Raw genomic sequence first — 12,075 nt, 5'->3', positions numbered from 1 at the left:
AAATCGCTGAGGGTGTTTTCTGCGAAGCCTTGTTGTCTTTCAACGGCGGTGATCCAGATCCGTGCCACAGAGGAGGAAACGCTCTCCCTTGCGGGTGTAAAGTTTCATTGCTCCCCGACTCCAATGAACTGCCCAATGTGACAACATGCTGCCGGAATCAGACCCCTGCTTGAAGCCACGGGTAAAATAAGCTTCAGTCCGCTTCCAAGTTAAGTCGTCGGCAGTGTCCTGATCTCCAAGGGGGAAGCGAAGCCGGGCGAGGAAGGGTTAACCGCAGACTGATGCTAACTGGCGCCCCGCCTGAACAGCGACTGGTTCATTCCCTGTATTCCTTAAACATTTCATTAAAAGGAGATTCCTACTTCTTTCATTCCTTGAATGGCCACCAGGGGATGGAATGAAAGGAGTGGAAGATCTCGGTAGAAAAGCAGCTGGTGCCAGACTTCGGGTGGACCCAGTTCTGACCAGCTGCACACAGGAATGCCGGGCTGCGGTCTGCGCGTTGTCCACAACCCCATCATCTGCTGCCTTGATTTACAGGGGGTCCTTTTAGCGGGATTATATCAGCAAGACCACCTGCCATTGGGGAAACAATAAGCGTGGACTGTCTCTCTCTCTCTCGGCTGGAACAGAGGGGTAAGTTACAAAGCTGCAAAACGGGTGTTATCCGGGAAAGGTTGAACAAGGGTTCTGCAGCTCTCGCTGCGCCTGACGTTAAACAACAAAGATTAAGTGTAAACCTTATACCTCCAGAAACAGTTTTAAACCAGTCCCCACCCTTCCCCCCGCAAAATCTGAATAACGTGGAGAAGGTCTGAGTGTTGTTGTGACGGAAACCTCGTAACTCACTGGTTCTGTAACTGAGGCTAATCATCTGATGTCTGACCGTGACACTAACATTAGGAACCATGTATCTGAGAACTCCAAATAGGCTGGTGTTCAGTAGAGACTGGGTTCTCGTTATTGACTTGTAGTTAAAGGGATGTTATTGCAGCAACAGACTTGACAAACTGTTGTTTTGCTGCCAGTGAAATATTTCTTGTACTTTGCGCCATTCGTTCTAGTTCCTTCAACAATCCCAACACTTTAACCGTGGTCATCCGACTCTGAACATAGGCAGGCAGGCAAGTCAATTTTGAATCTATTTTCTGAGGCTCAGCTGAAGGAAAGTTAGCGCGTAACTCCAGTCTTGACAGGACTTCAGGTTGGAAGGGTCCGATCAGAAGAGTGTCGCATGTAATTCCACTGGTTAGCTGTCCTGACAAATTCCGTTTAGTATGCATGCAAGTGTCAGGCAGAAAGATGTATAGCTTTTAAATTGAGGCTGTATGTGGCTGGGAAACGAGCTGTTAGTTATGTGATTGCAGTGTGCTATCCTGGACTGCAGCAAGAATTAGAATTGCCAATTCCTCGCCTATAATCAACAAATTGATGAGAAATGTTTAATTCCCCACATCGCATCTTGCAAATAAAATAAGAAAATGGCTTGAATACCGATGTAAGTTTCCAACTGATAACTGTCACAAAACTAACTGGAATTTTAATCCTCTACGTTTTAATTAGTTTTTGAGCTTTGAATTCTGTTTTGTTTTTACGTTAAATGCAGCGAGATTTTGCTGTGCATTCGCTGCGCGCTGTTTCCTACTGCCCGTTCGATGTACCCAAGCCACGCACACAAAACTTGGGTTACCTGATTTTTGTTTAATAACTGCGAGAGACACAGGAACTGCAGGAATGGTGTGTAGTCGAGTTAGACAAGGAGTATCCTTCCGAAACCGACCGGCGTGCATCGACAGAAAATCTGGCTCAAATGCTTTCTCATCAAGCACCATGAGACATGATTCCCTGTCGTAATGTCTTTTTCATAAGGAATTATAGCTGAGTAGTGCCGTTGTTTGTAAATTGGTTCCTTGGCATAACGTATGTCAAAATAAACTGTTTTAATAATAGTTGTTTTGAGAAAATATTGTTAACGGGGGTCTTTGTGCTTTTGTTTTAAACTCTGCTTCTGCCGTGTCATAGTATTCCACATTTAATTCGGTAATTGGGTGGTCTTTGGTGCTGTGCTAGCAGTGGAAGTCCTATCTCCTTACCGGAGAAGGCGCCTTCTAAGAATGAAAAGTTGCCGACTGCACAGAGAGGGTCCCTGGACTCCTGAGGGAATGGGATAGCTCAGCTCAATGGCCCGTGGGGAACTCGGCTCAGCGATCAGAGATATCTCAGCACTCCGAGGAAGAGGAGATACTTCGCCTCCCACGCGAAGAAAGGGTACCACGTTTGTCTGTGTCGTTTGCGCCGTTAGATTTAGCTCCCAACTGAGCGTCAAGGTTAAATCTTCACTGCGATCTCAGGGGAAGTGGGGCAGCTTTAGAAGGGGGTAGGCAGGAGTCTCAAGAGACTACAGATGCTGGAATCTGGGGCAACGAACAGAAGGAGTAACTCCAACTGCCTTGCATTTGTTTTGTGATGGGGGTTAAAACGGGGCTTGTGATGCTCTGTGCATCGCCGGATATGTCAGAGGAGTTGGAATTGTTGAGACACCCTTTGGATGTGTGGAAAAAGCGGGGGCTGATGCAGGGTCACGGACACTGGAGGAATATAGGATGAATGGGAAGGAAGATGCTGCCATTTCCCCTGTCGAAGACAATCGGACCTACTTCCCTGGAACAACTAAATGCCCTTGAGGCCAGAAATTGACTTTAAGAACGGTGCCAGCAATGTGTTAGCATGCAAGGGAAAATTAGGCTGAGCGCAAGCTAAAAAGCGGGAAATGTTTGCACTGTTATTGATTCTCACAAAAAGAAGCGGAGTGACATTTCCCTCCCGGGGTTACGCGTTTAACTTGGAAGTGAGTGCTCAGTTTTGCAAAAATAATGGCAATGGCAGTGCGTTGCCTGTTTCCAATAACCGGAATGCGAGATTTTACTTGTTGGTCTGCACACGTCAGGAAAAGTGATGGTCTCGTTAGGCCTATTGGCGTTTTAGTATGCACATGGTGACACTGAGGCAGCCTATAATACATATAATAATACTTCCACAAATGCCAGACGCAGCTTTAAGCCATCATATCCATCTATCACAGTGAACTAAAGGCACATATTTTTGTCTGAAAATAATACATTATGTCTACTTCAGTTCTACTTTCCCTGCATAAGGACCCCCCTCCTCATTCTCTCCCCTTCCCCACTCACTTTGTATTTCATTATTTTTACATCTCATTTTTAACAATCTAATTGACCATCAAAACTCCAACCCTGTAAGGCTGCCTTCGAAAAACGTGTTTGTTTCTCTGCTTTCCAAGTGCCCACAGGCGAATTTGGAGTTATACTTAGCTTTGTCCAAACTCACCAGCGTTGAACTCACCATTAACCACAGCAGTGGGTAGATGCTCCTTAACTTGAGACACAGCATTTCTTTAATTTATGAGATTAATTCCCTTTAAAAAAAAGCGTTCGAATTTTTACTATGAATGAGCATTGATCTCCTTGTTGCAGAAGTGCTGTTCACTTTATGCTTTGAGTTCATTTGGCTTCCAAGCACAAACTGGACTCAATCACACACGGTTTTAGAAGTGTTTATTCAGGTTAATTCTCAAATCATTTGTATGTCACTGCATGTAAAATCTGCAGCAAGCCAATACAATTAGTCAGTAATTTACAATGTCCAATGTGATATGTAAGAGTGGTAAGTTATCTCAGTTTGATTAACACAGCTGAAATTGGAATCCCAAAAAAAAGGACTAATTTTTTTCTTGGATTGCAAATTACCTGATTTCAAATAATTAAAAAATGACTTTTAATAATTGTGGAGACCATTTGTTTGTGACATCAATGGATAAGAACGATTTCTACGTAAACTAGAGTTGTTCAAAAGCCTTTAAAATGTGTTTACTGCCATCAGAACTCCAAAAGAAGTTATTGTAAAATTCATTTCTAGGAACTGGGTTTTGTTGGTATTTATTGCCCATCCCCAATTGCCCTCGAATAGCTGGTGCTGACCAATCTTCCTGAACCGCTGCAGTCCTTCGGGTGAAGGTGCTTCCGCTGTGCTCTCAGCAGGGAGTTCCAGGATTTAGACCCAGCAATGACAAACGATTGATATGTTTTTAAGACTTAGTGTATGCAGCTTGGAGGGGAACCTGCAAGTGGTGTGTTTCCATGTACACACTGCCCATGTCTTCATTGTGGTGGAAGTTGGGGGTGTTGTCAGAGTAGCCTGAGTGAGTAATTACAATGTATTTTGTAGATGATACACACTGCAGCCACTGTACCCTGGTGATGGAAGGAATGAATGTGTAGGGTGATGGATGGTTTACAAATCAAGTGAGCAGCCTTTCCTGGATGGCAGCAAGCCTCATGGGAGTTATTGGGGGTGGACGCATCCAGGCAAGTGAAGAGTATCCCGTCGCACTCCTGAGTTGTGCCTTGTAGATGGTGGAAAGGCTCTGAGATGGCAGGAGGTGAGTCATGTGCTGCAGGTTACCCAGCCTCTGACCTGCTTTTGTTGCCAGTATCCTTATGTTGGCTGGACCAGCTGAGTTCCTGGTCAGTGCTGTTGTGGTGATGGACTTCATGATGGTAATGGCTTTGAATGTCAAGGAAAGGTGTTCGGGCCTAAGGGACAACCCTGACGAACTCCTGCAGTGATGTCGTAGGGCTGGGCTGATTGACCTCCAATGAACAGACCCACCTTTTGTATGCAGTAAGACTCCAACCAATGGATTGTGTTCCTCTGCCTATGTATTTTACTGGGGCTTCTTGACATCGTGCTCAGTCAAGTGCTACCTTGAGGTCAAGATCAGTGGCTCTCACCTCACCTCTGGAATGTATGGTCCCTTTTGGGATTAAAGCTGTGAATGTGGAGGGGAGTGATGCTGGTGATGCGCAAACAGGCATTGGTGACCAGGTAAGACAGTTTGATCCACAAGGAGACACAGTTCACCGAAGCTCACCATCAGGGTTGTAGTGTTTAGTGGACTGGCTGGTGTCTAGAGCATAGTTTTTGTTGAAACCATTTCTAAAGATCACAGAAACATTTTACAAATCTATGTTGTTCACTTTCCTTCATATTTTTTGCTTCGATATATTGAACTGTATCAACACTCACAGTAAGTTGGTGCTTCACGGTGACTATTGAAGTGGCCCTTGTTTTAGAGATTCATTCTGTTACAGATCGTCACACTCCACTTCCAATTGTTTCTGTAAGTACTAAAGGTACAGTTTACCAGAGGTTTGAAATAAAAGACAGATTTCTCACAATAGTAAAGGTAATTTTGTCTTTTTGGTTAATAAAATGGCACATGATGTTGGCTTTGACATATGTCAGCTTATTGAGGGTTAATACAGGAGACTTTGCTAATCCTCATATTATGTGAAATTAGTCGTACATTGAAGTTAAAACCTGGGTTGTTTTTAAAGCTACAGATTGTCTTGATCTCTGTTGGTTTCCCGATTAAGTGTAAAGCTGGGTTCGTTAGTTCCCCACCTCCAGGCAAATATTCTTTCTGTATAGTGAGTTGATGTTTTCTACATCACCAGCATATAGTAAATTGGTAATTGGTTTATAATTGTCACATGTACAGTGAAAAACTTTGTTTTGCATGCATGAGATGCTGGAGGAACTCAGCAGGCCAGGCAGCATCTGTGGAGAAAAACAGGTGGTCAACGTTTCGGGTCAGGACCCTTCATCAGGACTGAAGATAGGAAAAGGGGAAGCCCAATGTATAGGAGGGAAAAGCAGAGCAGTGATAGGTGGACAAAAGAGGGGAGGCAGGGTGGGCACAGGGTGGTGATAGGTAGATGCAGTTAAGAGATAACGATAGGCAGGAGCAGTGGAGGAGGGGAGAGCAGATCCACTGGGGGATGAGTCAAAGGTAAGAAGAGTGAGGCAAGAAATGGCTAGGAAAGGGAAGAAGAGAAGAAGCATGGGGGGGGGGGGGGATTGTGGGGAAGGGGGGTGGGGATTACCTAAAGAGGGAGAATTCTATATTCATGCCGTTAGGCTGCAAGGTTCCAAGGTGGAAAATGAGGTGCTGTTCCTCCAGTTTGCGCTTGGAATTCTCCTGGTGTGGAGGAGGCCAAGAACTGTCATATCAGCTGAGTTCCTCCAACATTATAGTGTTTTTCATCTAGATTCCAGCATCTGCAGTCCTTTGTTTTTCTTTTGTTTTGCATGCCATCCACACGGATCATTTCACCACATCAGTACATTGAGATAGTGTTAGGGAAAAGCAATAACAGAATGCGGAATAAAGTATTGCAGTTACAGAGAAAGTGCAGTGCAGGCAGACAATAAGGTGCAAGGGCATGACGAGGTAGATTGTGAGGTCAAGAGTTCATTTTATCAAACAAGAGGTTTGTTCAATAGTCATAACAATGGGATAGAAGCTGTCCTTGAGCCTGGTGGTACGTGCTTTCAGGCTTTTGTATCTTCTGCCCGATGGGAGGGGGAGAAGAGGGAATATCTGGGGTGGCAGGGGTCTTTGATTATGTTGGCTGCTTTACCGAGGCAGCGAGAAGTATAGACAGAGTCAACGGAGGGGAGGTTGGTTTTTGTGATGTGCTGAGCTGTGTTCACAACTCTCTGCTCTTTGTTGTGGTCTCAGACGATGCAGTTGCCTCACCAAACCATGATGCATCCAGGTAGGATGCTTTCTATGGTGCATCTTTAAAAATAATTTCCAGTGCCAATTATTCTGGGTACCTGGACAACCTGACATTGGGATTGAGAGAAAGGCAAAGGCCTGATAGTCCATCAATATCCTCCTACATGCTTTTGGCCAGAACATGATGGTTAAATCCTCTAGGGATAGGAAGACAATGGGATGTATTTCAATAACTCCAGCATTAATGGATGTTCATCAGGAACAAGTTCCCAACTCTGTTTATATTTGTCTCTACTGAAAGGAGTATATAGAGTCATGTGGGACAGAAACAGGCCCTTTGGCCCAATTCATCCATGTCAACCAAGACGCTCATCCAAGCCTGTCCCATTTGCCTCTGTTTGGCCCATATGCGTCTAACCATTTCCTACCCATGTGCCTGTCCAAATGTGTTTAAAATGTTGTTATTGTACCCACCTCAACCACTTTCTTTGATAGCTCATTCCATATACATACCACCCCCTGTGTGAATACGTACCATCCTCTTTAAAATTAATACTGATATTTCTGGGCAACGAATGAATGTAGATGATGACTTTTAACCCAGGAGTTCTACATGAAGCAAACTGAGATGTTGTGGGTGTGAGAGGATATGTTAAAAGGAGAAGGGGTTGTATGTGATTACTGTCAGTGACACATTGTGTCTGACTCACAATGTATTAGAAAGTCATCAGTCTGCCCAAGGTATTGGTGACCAGAGTGAAATAAGATTGAGGCAGTTGTTTTAGATTTCCCCATGCCCCCTGAAGATTTCCTCCCTTCCTCATGACCTTTGTTCTGACCTTCACCAAGCGTACAGCTCATATGCAAGGCATTGAGCCAGGGTTTCTGCCAGGTGTGATCTTACAGTGAGGGGAAGCTGTTCAGTTGTGGAGAATGTACAGACAAGTCTGATCCCATCCTTGAGGATTACTCTTGGATGTAGAAAGCCAGCCAGTAACTAACACCAGGAACAAAAACCAAAACACCAACTTTACAAAGGGTCTCGGACCTAAAGGATTAACTGTTTCCCTTTCCACAGAGGCTGGCTGACCTGCTGAGTGTTTCCAGCATTTTCTGTTTTTTTTATGGCAGATTTCCAGCATCTGCAGTTTATTTTTCATCAGGTTAACACTAGGACGCTTGGATGCTTTGAATCTCTCACTTAAAACGTGTAATGATAGCATGATGGTTATGTGACTGGACCAGCAGCCTGGGTTTAGGACTATTGATCTTGCCACAGCTGGGATATTACATCCAGATAATTAAATAAGTAAAGTCTCTATATCGGTAACCATGAAACCAATGGATTGCTGGAAAAGTGTGTCTGGGTCATTAACGTTCTTCAGGAAGGAAAATCTGCCAGTCATATTATGTCTGGCCTTTCTGTGGTTCTGGACCCGTTGTGGTTCTCTGATGACTGCCACGGTTCAGGGACAATTTGGGATGGACAATAAGTGCTGGAAATGCTTGTGATGTCCACATCCCATCAAGGGATAATGTGGATCTTCAGCCCGCTAGTCTTTCTGGAACCAGTTAACTGGTTGCACACCTTCACCTTAAAACAATGTTAGAATTTGTTGGCAATCCAAATCTGGGGTCACAAATATGAGTAAAGCAATGAAGGATTCAGGAGAAACAGCTTTCCTTGCAATGGCACGTTGAGATGAATAGCATTGATGCATTGAAGAAGAAGTTAGAGTCATAGAAGCAAACAAACCATTTGACCCAACATGTCCTTGCCAACTGTGTTGCCCAACGAGCTAGTCCCATCTGCCCATGTTTGACCCAGAGCTCTCTAAACCCCTCCTATCCAGATGGCTTTTAAATGTTGCTAATGTGCCCTCCTCAACCACTATTTCTGGCAGCTCATTCCAAATACGCACCACCCTTTGCGTGAAGAAGCTGCCCCCGATGTCCCTTTTAAATCTCTCGTCTCTGATCTTCAACCTATGCCCTCTTGTTTTTTGCACCCCCTCCCTGGGAAAAAGACTATGTGCCTTCACACTGTCTATGCCCCTCATGATCTTATAGACCTTTATCAGGTCACCCCTCAATCTCCTACGTTCTAGGGAATAAAGTCTCAGTCTATGCAACATGTCCTTGTAACTCAGACTCTCAAGTCCAGACAACATTCTGGTAAATCTTTTCTGCACTCATTCCATTTTAATAACACCTTTCCCATAACAGGGGGACCAAAACGGTACACAATACACCAAGTGCGATCTCACTAGCACCTTATATAAAGACATCAGGGGAAAGGGATAGAGGATATTGCTCATGATGATGACCTGAAGGTGCAAGGAAGCTCATGTGGAGAATAAATATGGGTTTTTAGCATTTAGCTTGAAGGGACTATCTCCGTGCTGTCAAATTCAGTGCTGTTCTATGTAGTTTGTTAATGCTCTGGATACCATTTCCAAAATGCCCTGCTGACACAAACATAGCTCCTTGCACTAGTAGCATAAGAATTTGAGTTTTTGTTAAGTGGAGCCAGGCAAACAATCAACTGTGAAAATGAAAAAACCCAGAGCTCTTTGAACATCCAGTTTCTGATATGGCAATACACTGTGTTCCATTTATTTCTTGTTATTATATTCATCAGTAAAGTGCTGAATGTGGGAGGGTGCGAATAGGAAAATAGAATTTCCCATTTTTGCAGAGCGCGGTGTGCTCAGAGTGTTGATGCTGCTCTCTCACATTCATTTCTAAGGATAAAGCTGGCAGTACTGGGTGAGCAATGATTTCAAGGCTGTAACTGGGATGTGGGATTCACCAGTCATTGTAAATGTGACAGTGCAGCTCAGCACTCTTCACTCAAGTCAGCAGAAATCTTAATGCTTACATTTTAGACATTAAATCACTTCCCTTTATCTTATCACTTACAATGCACACTTATATTCCTGCTACTTCTAACAGTGACAGAGTTCAGCTTATCCTTTTCCTTTTTCAAAAGACTCTGGACTCTGGTTGCATTACCAAGATTGGGTCTACTTTAAGCCTGGACAAACGGCAAGTTCTTCAACTCGAGGGGTATCAGCCTCTTTTGTGTTGAAATAAAACAAAACTTTTCATCCCAAATTCTGACATTAGCTTTGTGTATTGTCTGAAACATTTTGGATTTATATCGTGTTTCTATTGTTACCAAGTAAATGTGAATGAGAAACAGGAGAGGTCCAAGAATCGATCCCTGGGGAGCATCATGATACAGGAGCAGGAAAGGAAGTCAAACCTGGACCTTCTCTGCCATGAAGGAGTAGATAAGAATGACCTTAGTCCTTGGGTGAAAGAAAGCTGCATTTCTTACTGATACAGTCATAGGGTGGTGAAGAAGGCATTTGGCATGCTGCCCTTGAGTGTAGGAATTAGGAAGTTACATTGCAGTTGTACAAGACATTGGTGAGGCCGCACCTCACCAATATCTTGTATTATGTACAGTTTAGGTCACCCTGATATAGGAAAGATGTTATTAAATCATAAAAAGTGCAGAAGAGATTTACCAGGATGTTGCCTGGACTTGGGGGCCTGAGTTACAAGGAGAGGTTGCGTAGCCTAGGATTTTATCCCCTGGAATGTGGGAGATTGAGCAGTGACCTGATAGAGGTATATAAGATCATGAGGGACATTGACAGGGTGAAAGTACAGTCTTTTTCCCTGGGTGAGAGTGTGAAAAACAAGAGAGCATAGGTCTAAGATCAGAGGTGAGAGAATTAAAAGGGACATTAGGGGCAGCTGCTTCACACAAAGGGTGGTGAGTATTTGGAATGAGCTGCCAGAAATAGTGGTTGAGGCGGGCACATTAGCAACATTTAAAAACCAACTTGATTAGTACATTGGATAAGAGAAGGTTATGGGCCAATCATGGTCAGGTGGGACCAGCTCGCTGGGGCAACACATTTGGCATGGAATAGTTGGGCCAAAGGGCCTCTATTGACTTTACATCACTAATATTGCTGATTTAATCCATTTGCACTGATTTTGTTGGCCACTTTCTCACCGGAACACAGTACTGGCCCTTACTGGCTTACACCTCTGGTTCTCCTGCCCAACTGGGCAATGGAAGAGGAGGATGGTCTGGTTGAACCTTTCTAAGGTTGAAAGCCAAGGTGGGGTAGTTAACCAAGGACAAAGGCAAATGATGTCAGTTATTTTAGGGACTTCTTCTGTGGTGTGCTAAGTATTCCTTTTGCAGTATGGTAGCGTAGCAACTTGTTCAAGAAATGGAGCCCAGTTACGGCAATAAGTTTCACTGTTTGACTTGTGCTGCTATAGTTGCAATATGACTTTGCTTGAGTTTCCATTGGTGTAAGAGCTGATCACATGATTTTCCTTATATCCAGTAAAGACTGTCCTGGATGAGGACAAGGTTAACAGAAGGCTGGTAGAGGAGCTTCAAAGAAGGATTGGCAGTTGAGATGGGCTTGAACTTGGGAGGTAACATTCGGTTCATGAAGGTTGGAGTATAAAGCAGATTAGAATATGGGGCAATGTCTTGTAAGACTGAAGGACTTGAGCGTATGTGGTTGGAGAATGGAGTGGGAGTGGGGAGGTGGAGGGTGATGGTGAACGATGATGGATTTGACAGGAAGGACATTCCCAGAGAAGAGGGAAATAGGCCAGAAAAGGAAGTTGAAAGATCAGCAGTTTAGAGCCAATAGAGTAGAGAATGGATATGGTTGATATGAGCAGATCTACATACCACACATACCTGAACTTTGTACCAGTGGTTTGCCGTGGAGTCATATGGCATGGAAACATGCCCTTCAGCCCATTGCTTCTGTGCTGGCCATTATTGTCATATTATAACAGTACAAAACATGGTTAGGCTACACCTGGAGCATTGTGTGCGGTTCTGGTCACCATGCTGCAGAAAGGATGTGCATTGGAAATTCATCAGGATGTTGCCTGGATTGAAGCATTTGAGTTACAAGGAGAGATTGGATGGGCAGGTTTGTTCTCACTGTAGTGGAGGAAGCTGAAGTGTGAGCTAATAGAGATGTACAAAATTATGAGAGGCATAGACATCCTTTTGTCCCAGGATGGGGGTGTCTAAAACAAGAAGGCATAGGTATAAGGCGACGGCAGGAGGTGTATAGAGGATCTGAGGGGGAAATTCTTTCACAGAGAGAGTAGAATCTGGAATGCACTGCATAAGAAGGTGGTGAAGGTAGATACCCTCACAACATTTAAGAAACATCTAGACAAGCACTTGAATTGCCAATGCATAGGGAGCTACAGATCAAATGCAGGTAAATGGCATTGTCATAGATGAAGGGCAATGGATGGTATGGACACGATGGGTCAAAGGGCATGTTTTTGTGTTGTTTGACTCTATGACATTAATTGCCTATGATTTTCTGGCATTTGGCCTGTAGCCTTCCAAGCCATGGTATTTCAAGTGCTCACCTAAATACTTCCTCAGTTTGACATTGTGA

The 12,075-nt window shown here is 44.0% G+C and overlaps 1 protein-coding gene across 3 annotated transcripts in view; it reads left to right on the top strand.

Annotated features, from left to right (window-relative positions):
* Positions 1-386: 386 nt before the first annotated feature.
* The window catches only part of LOC127578699 (cadherin-22), a 783,176-nt gene continuing 771,487 nt past the window's right edge, over positions 387-12,075 (top strand). For 2 of the 3 annotated variants that reach the window (XM_052031006.1, XM_052031005.1), the window contains exon 1: positions 387-636. The gene's annotated coding sequence lies outside the window, so the exon portion shown is untranslated. The remainder of the gene's footprint in view (positions 637-12,075) is intronic. The other variant, XR_007957561.1, reaches the window with a different exon arrangement.

This window comes from Pristis pectinata, chromosome 16 (assembly GCF_009764475.1).
Source record: "Pristis pectinata isolate sPriPec2 chromosome 16, sPriPec2.1.pri, whole genome shotgun sequence".
Classification (NCBI taxonomy): Eukaryota; Metazoa; Chordata; class Chondrichthyes; order Rhinopristiformes; family Pristidae; genus Pristis; species Pristis pectinata.
Note: the sequence above shows the minus strand (reverse complement) of the source record. Positions and strands in the feature narration are given on the sequence as shown.